Below are 12,135 nucleotides of genomic sequence, written 5' to 3' on the forward strand. Positions count from 1 at the left end.
TTAGGTCGGCATGGACAAGTTGGGCTGAAGGGTCTGTTTCTGTGTTGTATAACTCTGTGACTCTTACCAAGCCGACAAACTTAACGCTCAAGAAGGCCATGGAGGTGAAGCTGGATAAGAAAAAGTTCAGACAGCAACTGAGGAGCAGGAAAACCAATGTTTCAGGCTTGTCAGTCCTGATGAAGGGTTTCGGCGTGAAACATTGACCTTGCTGCTCCTCGAATGCTGCCTGACCCGCTGTGTTCTTCAAGCTCCACATCTATTGACTCTGGCTTCCAGCATCTGCAGCTGTTACTGTCTCCAAGAAGACCATGGACATTCTGTATATATGCATCTGATCTCCTCCGCGCACACATCATCCTGACTTGGAAATAAGTCACAGTTCCTTCAAGGCCGCATGGTCAGAATCTTGGAGCTGTCTCCCTGACAGCACTGTGTGTTCCTACATCTCAGAAGAACTGCAAGTGACCGAGAAGAATTCGAAACACCAGTTTCTCAACAGCATTAAGTAGTGCTCTGATTCTCCATGCCCGGATTCTCACAATGACGTTTTTTTTAATGGCAAGCTTGCAGGAGCAGAATAAAGTCAAATGATCATACTTGCACATTTGTAAAGGAAAGTATTTGCCAAAGGTCTGGCATTCTCCCTTTGTGATAATGAACCACATTGACAGTAGAAAGCACTAAAAAATATTTTCAAAACAACCTTTGATTGTATGTTTGCGCACATATCAAAATATTGAGACAGCCTTGAATAAGCTAGAAAATATCTTCCTTTCAGGTCCTCATAATGCTCGAGACATATACTTTATAATAAGACATATTCTTTATAATAATAGATTCTTCATAATCCATTCAGAACAAATCTTTGGTTTCAGGCAAACATTCCATTGCAGTCAGTGAATGGGCTCCTGGGTGATGACCTTGACCTAAATACAGTAAAGAAAAACTTGTAATTTCTTTAACATCTTTGTTAATCTGTAATTGTTTCTTTAGGAATGTTTGAAAACAATTTTTAAGAGTTTGCATCAATTGTAAAGTGATCAATTTCAGTTTTCTAGGATAATATGCAATACCAGAAAGACTGTAACTGATAGATCTGAAGGACAACTACAGAGACAAACTGGTGGCAGAGTGGCTCAGTGGTTAGCACTGCTGCCTCAGACCATCGGGGACCCAGGTTTGATTCCAGCCTTGGGCGACTTACTGTGTGGAATTTGCACATTCTCCTCGTATCTGCATCCCTCTGGATGCTTCGGTTTCCTCCCACAGTCCAAAGATTAGGTGAATTGGCCATGCTAAATTGCCCATAGTGTTCAGGGATGTGTAGGTTAGGTGCATGAGTCAAAAATAAAATGTAGAGTAATAGGGTCCGGGTGAGTTATTCTTCGAAGGGTCGGTGTGGACTTGTTGGGCTAAATGACCTGTTTCCACATTGTAGGGAATCTACCTATCTGTATTATAAGTTGTGTCACTGAAAGATGAAGACACAAAAAGAAAATAGAAAGAGACAGAAAGTGGCTCCAAGGAAATTCTAATGAAGACAAAAAGCAGCCGATTGAGATCAGGTGGATCTCAATGATTACAGGTTCCTTGGTTGGGGTCCTTAGCCTGAGCAAATCAGGGAGCGCTGGTCGACAGGTATGAACAGGAACTTAGGAATCTCCTCACTTCAGGGACTGACTCCGAGCAGGCTGGCCAGCCATAGCCAGTGTACTGTGCACATGCCAATAAAGAGTAAAAAGTGAGGTCTGCAGATGCTGGAGATCAGAGCTGAAAATGTGTTGCTGGTTAAAGCACAGCAGGTTAGGCAGCATCCAAGGAACAGGAAATTCGACGTTTCGGGCCAGAGCCCTTCATCAGGAATGATGAAGGGCTCTGGCCCGAAACGTCGAATTTCCTGTTCCTTGGATGCTGCCTAACCTGCTGTGCTTTAACCAGCAACACATTTTCAGCACATGCCAATAAAGGATGGCTTGGTGATGAGGTACCAGCCTCTGTGCAGTTATTTCACTCAGTTAGAGGTTGGCTTTTCTGCTCAGCTGCAAAAGAGACAGGAGGTTCTGGAGGGAGTGTGCTAGCTTGCTAAAAACCTGGGGAGCAACATAAATATATTTGAGACATTCAAGAATTGTGTGCATTCTCAGAAGGGGCCAAACCATGCAGTGGAATGTTATTTGTTTATCAGTTGAAAAGGAACTCTGGAACATGATACGATCAAAACAATCATGATATAAACGAGAGCAGTTTCATTCAAATATACTTTTCTGAATCTTATCTTAGCCATTAAAGCCTGAATGTTAAACCTATCATCAGACGGAATTCTTGAACTATCTTCTATGAATAAAGAATGGTGTGTTGCGGATTTCTGTAGTTACATAGTGAGACATTTTTTGCAGCAAAAGGATACGGATGCTTGCGTATTGACTATTCAAAGTGAACCCCGTCTTTTTAATTGAAATACCATTTAATGTAAGTGTAATTTGTGTTTTTTTTAGATTACTTACAGTGGGGAAACAGGCCCTTCGGCCCAACAAGTCCACACCGACCCGCAACCCATCCATACCCCTACATTACCCCTTACCTAACACTAGGGGCAATTTAGCATGGCCAATTCACCTGACCCGCACATCTTTGGACTGTGGGAGGAAACCGGAGCACCCGGAGGAAACCCACGCAGACACGGGGAGAACGTGCAAACTCCACACAGTCTGTCGCACTGATTTGAACCCTCAAATCAGTGTTGGTTCTGATTTGAGGGTTAAGCAAATACTAACTAAAGCAAAATCTTGTGGCCATTCCTTCATTTGGGTGTTACTCAGTAAATCTGGTTACATTGGGTTCCTATTCACCAAAGAGATCAGAACATATTAATCACAGCTCCTTGGTGCAGTGGCAGTATCCCCTATCTCTGAGCCAGAAGCCTGGATTCAAATCACGCCTGAGGTGTGTAATAACATTGCTCAGCAGGTTGATTAGAAAATAGTTTCATTGAAAAAGGACATGACCACATTTGGGGGCCATTGGAATGCTGCATATGTGAGAAGCCCTGTCTTCTGACTTCAGGCTGGTCCCAGTGAATGGCCTGGGAGCTCTGTCAAACTACATTAATGAACAGTTATCACCTTTCTATAGTGAGGTCCAGCACTTCAGGGCACAGATGCAGTTAACACTTGATGTGTAATCGTCACTGTGCCATGCTGTGAAATTAATGTCAAAGTTGCATGCCATTTAACTAATAAACATCAAAACAATTAACTTATGCCAGAGATCACAACGGGTCAGGCAACATCCATGGAGAGATAACAAGCTAACATTTTGAGTCTAGATGATTCTTCATCAGAGTCTAAATGAAGATTAATTGAGACTCTAAACGTTAGCTTACTCTCTCTCCATGGATGTTGTCTGACCCACTGGGATTTCCAGAAGGTGTTGTTTTCAGCATCTGCTATAATTTGTTCCTATAACAATTAACTTATATTTGTCAGTCCATAAACATAGATTAAGTTTTTTAAAATGTTATTACATTTAACAATTATAAATTATACAATTTAAAATAATTCCTTAAGATACTGTACATTAAATTATCTGACCCGCACAAACATACAAAAGTGACAGGTAGAAAGGATGTCCATGTAATCTCTTGGGAGAGACGAAGGATCAAGTGCAAGAATGGATTAAAATCCCTCTGAAATGGGTATTAGTGTACTGATAGCCTGTTTGTCTAACATTATCACACAAACATCATGAGCCACATTGTTGAGTCTGATATTTATAGAGTCATAGAATCATAGAGATGTACAGCACAGAAACAGAACCTTCGGTCAAACTCATCCATGCTGACTAGATATCCCAACCCAATCTAGTCCCAGCTGCCAGCACTTGGCCCTTATTCCTCCAAACCCTTCTTATTCATATAACCATTCAGATGCCTCTTAAATGTTGCAATTGTACCAGCCTCCACCACATCCTCTGGCAGCTCATTCTACATATGTACCACCCTCTGCATAAAAATGTTGCCTTTGGTCTCTTTTATATCTTTCCCCCCTCTCCCTAAACTTGTGCCCTCTAGTTCTGGACTCCCCCAACCCAGGAAAGAAACTTTGTTTATTTATCGGATCCATGCCCATCATGATTTTATAAACCTTATAAACCTTAGCCTCCGAAGCTCCAGGGAAAACAGCCCCAGCCTATTCAACCTCTCCCTATAGATCAAATCCTCCAACCCTGGCAACATCCTTGTAAATATTTTCTGAACCCTTTCAAGTTTCACAACATCTTTCCAATAGAAAGGAGACCAGAACTGCATCAATATTCCAACAGTGGCCTAACCAATGACCTGTACAACTGCAACAGGATCACCCAACTCTTGTACTCAACACACTGACCAATAAAGGAAAGCATACCAAGTGCCTTCTTCACTATCCTATCTACCTGCAACTCCACTTTCAAGGAGCAAGGTCTCTTTGTTCAGCAACACTCCCTTGGACCTTACCATTAAGTGTATAAGTCTTGCTAAGATTTGCTTTCCCAAAATGCAGCACCTCGCATTTTTCTGAACTAAACTCCAGATGCCACTTCTCATATAGACGATGAAAAGTAGTGGACCCAGCACCGATCTTTGTGGCTCTCCACTGGTCACAGGCCACCAGTCTGAAAAACAACCCTCGACCACCACATTCTACCTTTGAGCCAGTTCTCTATCCAAATGGCTAGTATTCCCTGTATTCCATGAGATCTAACCTTGTTAAACAGTCTCCCATGGGGAATTTTGTTGAATACCTTACTGAAGTCCATATAAATCACATCCACCACTCTGTCCTCATCAATCCTCTTTGTTACTTTTTCAAAAACCTCAATCAAGTTTGTGAGAAATGATTTCCCACACACAAAGCCATGTTGACTATCCATAATCACTCCTTGACATTTCAATTTCATCTACAACCTGTCCCTCAGGATTCCGTCCAACAACTTGCCCACCACTGACGTCAGGTTTACTAGTCTATAGTTCCCTGGCTTGTCCTTATCACCCTTCTTAAACAGTGCACATATTAGCCAACCTCCAGTCTTCTGGCACCTCACCTGTGACTATCGATGATACAAATATCTCAGCAAGAGACCCAGCAATCGCTTCTCTAGCTTCCCACAGAGTTCTAGGGTACACCTGATCAGGTCCTGGGGATTTATCCACTTTTATGCATATCAAGACATCCAACACTTCCTTCTCTGTAATATGGACATTTTGCAAGGTGTCACCATCTATTTCCCTACTTTCTATTTCTTTCATGTCTTTATCCACAGTAAGTACTGATGCAAAATACTCATTTAGTATCTCCCCCATCTCCCGCGGCTCCACACAAAGGCCGCCTTGCTGATCTTTGAGGGGCCCTATTCTCTCCCTAGTTACCCTTTTGTCCTTAATGTATTTGTAAAAACCCTTTTTATTCTCTTTAACTCTATTTGCCAATGCTATTACATATCCCCGTTTTGCCCTGATTTCCCTCTTAAGTATACTCCTACTGCCTTTATACTCTTCTAAGGATTCACTTGATCTATCCTGTCTATACCTGACATATGCTTCCTTCTTTTTCATAACCAAACCTTCAATTTCTTTAAACATCCCGCATTCCCTATACCTACCAGCCTTCCCTTTCACCCTGACAGGAATATACTTTCTGTGGATTCTCGTTATCTCATTTCTGAAGGCTTCTCATTTTCCAGCCGTCCCTTTACCTGCGAACATCTGCCCTCAAACAGCTTTTGAAAGTTCTTGCTGAAGATCATCAAAACTGGCCTTCCTCCAATTTCGAACTTCAACTTTTAGATCTGGTCTATCCTTTTCCATCACTATTTTAAATCTAATAGAATTATGGTAGCTGGCCCTAAAATGCTCCCCCACTGACATCTCAGTCACCTGCCCTGCTTTATTTTCCAAGAATAGGTTGAGTTTTGCACCTTCTCTAGTAGATACATCCACGTACTGAATCAGAAAATTTTCCTGTACATGCTTAACTAATTCCTTCCCATCTAAACCCTTAATATAATGGTAGTCCCCATCTATGTTTGCAAAGTTGAATCCCCTACCATAACCACTCTATTATTCTTACAGATAGCAGAGATTTTCTTACAAATTTGTTTCTCAATTTCCCTCTGACTATTAGGGAGCCTATAACACAATCTCAGTGAGGTGATCATCCCTTATTTCTCAGTTCCACCCAAATAACTTCCCTGGATGTATTTCCAGGAATATCCTCCCTCAGCACAGCTGTAATGCTATCCCTTGTCAAAAATGCCACTCCCCTTCCTCTCTTGCCTCCCTTTCTGTCCTTCCTGTAGCATTTGTATCCCGGAACATTAAGCAGCCAGTCCTGTCCATCCCTGAGCCATGTTTCTGTAATTGGTATGATATCCCAGTCCCATGTTCCTAACCATGCCCTGAGTTCATCTGCCTTCCCTGTTAGGCCTCTTGCATTGAAATAAATGCAGTTTAATTTATCAGTCCTACCTTGTTCTCTGCTTTGTCCCTGCCTGCCCTAACTGTTTGACTCGCTTTTGCTCTCAACTGTACCAGTCTCAGATTGCTCTCTTTCCTCACTATCTCCCTGTGTCCCAACACCACCACCACCACCCACCCCACAACTTTAATAATTTAAATCTTCCTGAGCAGCTCGAGCAAATTTCCCTGCCAGTATTTCATCCCCTTCCAATTCAGGTTAAATTCGTTCTTCTTGTACAGGTCACTTGTATCCCAGAAGAGATTCCAATGATCCAAAAATGTGAATCCTTCTCCCATACACCAGCTTCTCAGCCATGCATTCATCTGCTCAATCCTCTTTCTCCTGCCCTCACTAGCTTGTAGCACAGGGAGTAATCCAGATATTGCTACTATCAAGGATCTCCTTTTTAAATTCCTGCTTAACTCTCAATATTCTCCCGTCAGAATCTCATTCTTTTCCCTTCCTATTTCATTGGTTCCAATGTGGACAATGATCTCCTGTTGGCCCCTGTCTCCCTTGAGAACATTCTGCACTCTCCCTGTGACATCATTGATCCTGGCACCAGGGAGGCAACACACCATTCTGATCTTTCGCTGCTGGCCACAGAAACATCTGTCTGTGCCTCGGACTAGAGAGTCTCCTGACATAATTGATCTCTTGGAACCTGATGTGCCCCTCATTGCATTAGGGCCAGTCTACATTCGTGCTACATTGGCTGTTCGTGCTACATTCCCCTTAGAATCCATCAACACCTCCATTTTCCAAAACAGTATTCATGGGGATAGCCACAGAAGACTTAACGGGTTTCTCATAGAAACACCACAGTGTGGAAGCAGACCACTCAATCCATCAAATGCACCTCAACCGTCTGATGAGCTTCCCATACAGACCCACCCTATAACCCTGTGTTTCCCATGGCTAATATACACATCCCTGTTCAGCATGGCCAATCCACCTAAATTGCCCATCTTTGGACTGTTGGAGGAAATCAGAGCACTTGGCAGAAACTCATGCAGACACAGGGCATATGTGCAAACTCCATAGAGACAGTTCCCCAAGGCTGGAGTTGAACTCAGGACCTTGGCACTGGAAGGCAGAAGTACTAACCACTGAGCCACTATGCCTGTCAGTGCAGATGAGTTTGGTTCCAGACATTAATGTCTTCTTAGAGTAATGCAATTGCATCCAACCAACCTCCCCAGTGCAGGGGTAAAAGACACTCACTGGCCAATCAACAATTGACCACCACTGATTTGAAAATTCATGAGGCAGGAATGATCTACCAGGGTCTCTGCAAGTGTGATGGGCTGTACCACGCACCATAAAAATGTATGAGAATATGACTATCACCTCCCTTGACCATACTACAGGCATACACAAGATGAATGGTAATTCTAGCATTTGGACTTGTGAAGTTTCAGGGAAAGCTGCTTGTGTCTCTGTAATCCAATATATAACCCTACTGAAGCTCCTGCTATGGTCCTATCTCACAAAACCAGAAGAAACAGGAACAAGAATAGGCCATTCACTCCTTAAGCCTGCTCCACCATTCAATAGGTTCACGGCTGATCTGACATACCTCCCTGCTCACATTCCTGCCTTTGCCCTGTAATCCTTGCTTCCCCTACTGGTTGATCAAGAAGCTATCTGTCTCAGGGTCAAATATACACAAAAACCCCACCCCCACAGCTCTCTATGCAAGACATTTTAAAGAATCTCAAACTTCTGAGAGGAAGAAATCCTCCTTATTTCAGTCTTGAATTGGTGCTCCTTTATTCTATGATTATGCTCTCTGGACCTCAATGAGGGGAAACATCCCTCAGCATTTAACCTGTGAAGCCCTGTTATTATTCTAAACTCCAGTGAGTAATGTCCCAACCTGTTTAGCTTTTGCTCATAAGACAATCCCTCCACACCAGGGATCACCCAAGTGAACCTTCTCTGGACTGTCTCCAATGGAATGAATCCTCCACCATAAAGACTGGTGTGAAATATCCCTGTCATTTCCTTGTTCCCCAAAACCATCCCCCCAGATTCATTTTCTAAGGGTCTTCTCATCTCTTTAACCTCTCTTCGTTTTACATATTTAAAGAGGCTCTTATTGTCAGATCTTAAATTCCTCAGGGGTTCATCCTTGTGGTTTAATAGTCTATGTAATCCTTTTAATCCTCCTTTACTGGATTCTAAATTTATCCCAATCTTCAGGGATATCACTGACTTCAGCTTCCTTATATGCTTTCTCCTTTGACTTAATGCTCTCCTTAACTTCCTTGGTTAGCTATGGTTAATTCATTCCTCTCTTAGAATGTTTCCTCCTTACCGGGAGTATTTTTGCTGCGAGTTATGAATTTCTCCCTTAAATATCTGCCTCTGCAGATCTGTTCCTATCCTGTTCCAATGGGAGACCTGAAGGTTTCATATGTAAACTCTCCAGTAAGTAGATGCAGTTTCTATGAGTAGAGAGTATACACTCAATATCAGGCAATCCTCCTATCAGTGTACATTTTTATCAGAGCTCTTGTTGACAACCTCAAGAAAGGTGAAACCATAAAATCTGCAAGAACCATGGGAGACTGGTTAGCAAGGTTAGATCTCATGGAGTACAGGGAGAACTAGCCAGTTGGATACAGAACTGGCTCAAAGGTAGAAGATTGACAGTGGTGGAGGATGTGAGGACTGCAGATGCTGGAGATCAGAGCTGAAAAATGTATTGCTGGAAAAGTGCAGCAGGTCTTGATGCTGTCTGACCTGCTGCGCTTTTCTAGCAACACATTTGACAGTGGTGGAGAGTTGTTTTTCAGACTGGAGGCCTGTGACCAGTGGAGCGCCACAAGGATCGGTGCTGGGCCCACCACTTCATTATTCATATAAATTATATGGATGGAGCTTAAAAGGTATAGTTAGTAATTTTGCAGATGACACCAAAACTGGAGGTATAGTGGACAGTGAAGAAGGTTACTGCAGATTACAATGGGATCTTGACCAGATGAGCCAATGGGCTGAGGAGGGGCAGATGGAGTTTAATTTAGATAAATGTGAGGTGCTGCATTTTGGGAAAGCAAATCTTAGCAGGACTTATATATTTAATGGTAAGGTTGTGGGGAGTGTTGCTGGACAAAAAGACCTTGGAGTGCAGGTTTATAGCTCCTTGAAAGTGGAGTCGCCGGTAGATAGGATAGTGAAGAAGGCATTTGGTATGATTTCCTTTATTGCTCAGAGTATTGAGTACAGGAGTTGCAAAGTCATGTTGCGGCTGTACAGGACATTGCTTAGGCCACTTTTGGAATATTGCGTGCAATTCTGGTCTCCTTCCTTTCAGAAGGATGTAGTGAAACTTGAAAGGGTTCAGAAAAGATTTACAAGTATGTTGCCAAGATTAGAGGATTTGAACTATAGGAAGAGGTTGAATAGGCTGGGGCTGTTTTCCCTGGTGCGTTGGAGGCTGAGGGGTGACCTTATAGAGGTTTATAAAACCATGAGGGACATGGAAAGGGTAAATAGACAAAGACTTTTCCCTGGAGGAGTCCAGAACTAGAGGGCATAGGTTTAGGGGTGAGAGGGGAAAGATATAAAAGAGACCTAAGGGGCAACTTTTTCACACAGAGGGTGGTACATGTATGGAATGAGCTGCCAGAGGAAGTGGTGGCAGCTGGTAAAATTGCAACATTTAAAAGGCATCTGGATGGGTATATGAATAGGGATATGGGCCAGGCGCTGGCAAATGGGACTAGATTGAGTTGGGATATGTGTTCGGCATGGACGAATTGGACTGAAGGGTCTGTTTCCATGCTGTACTCCTCTATGACTGTATGACTGCAGGAAGGTTGCCCTTGGGATATTGGTGCTAATCCTGTCAAAGTTAAGAATCCTGTTGAACAATGTAGGATGAGCATTGTGATTCCTCTGGCCTTCGTCACTTATGTGCCATTGTTTTTGTTTTGTGTGTGTGAATACTCTACTCTTTGCAAGGGCTATTATTTGCCCCTATGGAATCCCTGATGTAAGGCTGGAGACATAAAAGCTCAGTGTGTGTTTGATGTGCTGGGGAATTTACGGCCCCAATCAGGGATTGCAATACATTTAACCACTGGCTGGTTTAACTTGAAGAGGTCCCATTAACCGATATAGAAAGTGGCCTTAATTTGTGACATACCATTGGTGATCAAAATGAACCGAATGTTTGAATCAATGGCTTTTGCCAAAGTTATGTTAGGCATCTTATCGAAAGAAAGACATATTAACATTGGAGTCGGTACAGGGAAGAGTCACTCTGTTAATCCTCAGTACGGAGGGACTTCCTTATGTGGAGCGGTTGAGTAGTTTGAGATTGTATACATTGGAGTTTAGGAGAATGAGAGAAGACCTTATTGAGATATAAAAGCCTGCTAGGGTACTTGATCGATGTGGAGATATTGTTTTCCCTTGTGGAATGTTTAGGAGCAGAATGCTTAATCTCAGAGTAAGAGTTGCCGTTTAAAACAGAGCTAAGGAAGACTTTTATCTCTGAGGGCAATCAATCTGGGGAAATCTTTACCAACTACGCTGTTGGGTTTGGATCACTAGGTATACTCAAGGCTGAGGTAGACAGAGTTTTAATCAATAACAGAATCAAATTATGCCACCAAGACAGGAAAGTGGAGTTGAGGATTATCAGTTCAGCCATGATTTCTTTGAATGACTGGGCAGAGTCAACAGTTTAATTGGCCCTACTTCTGTTCCTGCACCTTATCGTCTTGTCTTCTTTATAGTATTAATGTTGTGTCCCCTCTTCTGATAACTTTGATAGTGAAGATACACTTCACTTGACTTTTTTCTTTCCATGCAGTCCTGTTTTGTAACATGTCAATCTGGATATGTGTTTCAGTGATTGGTGCCTGATATAAGTCAACTTTGCTGCTTTCATGAATACAGTTCACACTCCTGCAGATCAGTAAGAATGGTAATTGTGTGGTACAAGACTGAAATGTTCATTTCCTGTTTATGAAGATACTAAAACGGTGGTTATCATGCTGAACTCTCATTGATTCTCTGAAGCAGGCATTTTTCAGTTGCTGAACAAAAATCTTTACGTTGACACACGTCCAGAAGTTGCACAGTGAACATTGGAAATTTCTCCAATGTAAGCATTAAAAGTACAACAGCCAGGAACCTCCCTTCTTCGTATCTGATGTAAGTCATTTTCATTGAGCTTCCCAGAAAAAAACATGTCAAAGCTGAGCCAACTGTTAACTCACTGAGGAAAAGAAATAAAATGAATATCAGCAATACGCAGTATGCTCTGTGGTTATGACTGTCATTTGAAAATTGGCTTCATAAAGAGCTTAGATGTCCTTATTAGAGATGGAAACCAGAATTTTCAGAAAGATAATACTGTTACCATTGCAATTATATGATGACCTTCATTGAGTCACGACAAACTGTTTTTGAGGTTTGCAACAGAAATCACACTCTTCGATTGCAGTCTTCTGACTTCAATTCCAATGTAATGAACTTATTAATTCTACATTTAATTAATAATGAAAGCAATGACCAGAATTCTTTAGACTGCATTAAAATCGGCTAAGTAGAGGATTGGTTTACACAAGATTATTATCAGCAAATGTGACAAATTTATGCCAACATTTCTGTGTGAAAGCTA

This window comes from Hemiscyllium ocellatum, chromosome 12 (genome assembly GCF_020745735.1).
Source record: "Hemiscyllium ocellatum isolate sHemOce1 chromosome 12, sHemOce1.pat.X.cur, whole genome shotgun sequence".
NCBI lineage: Eukaryota > Metazoa > Chordata > Chondrichthyes > Orectolobiformes > Hemiscylliidae > Hemiscyllium > Hemiscyllium ocellatum.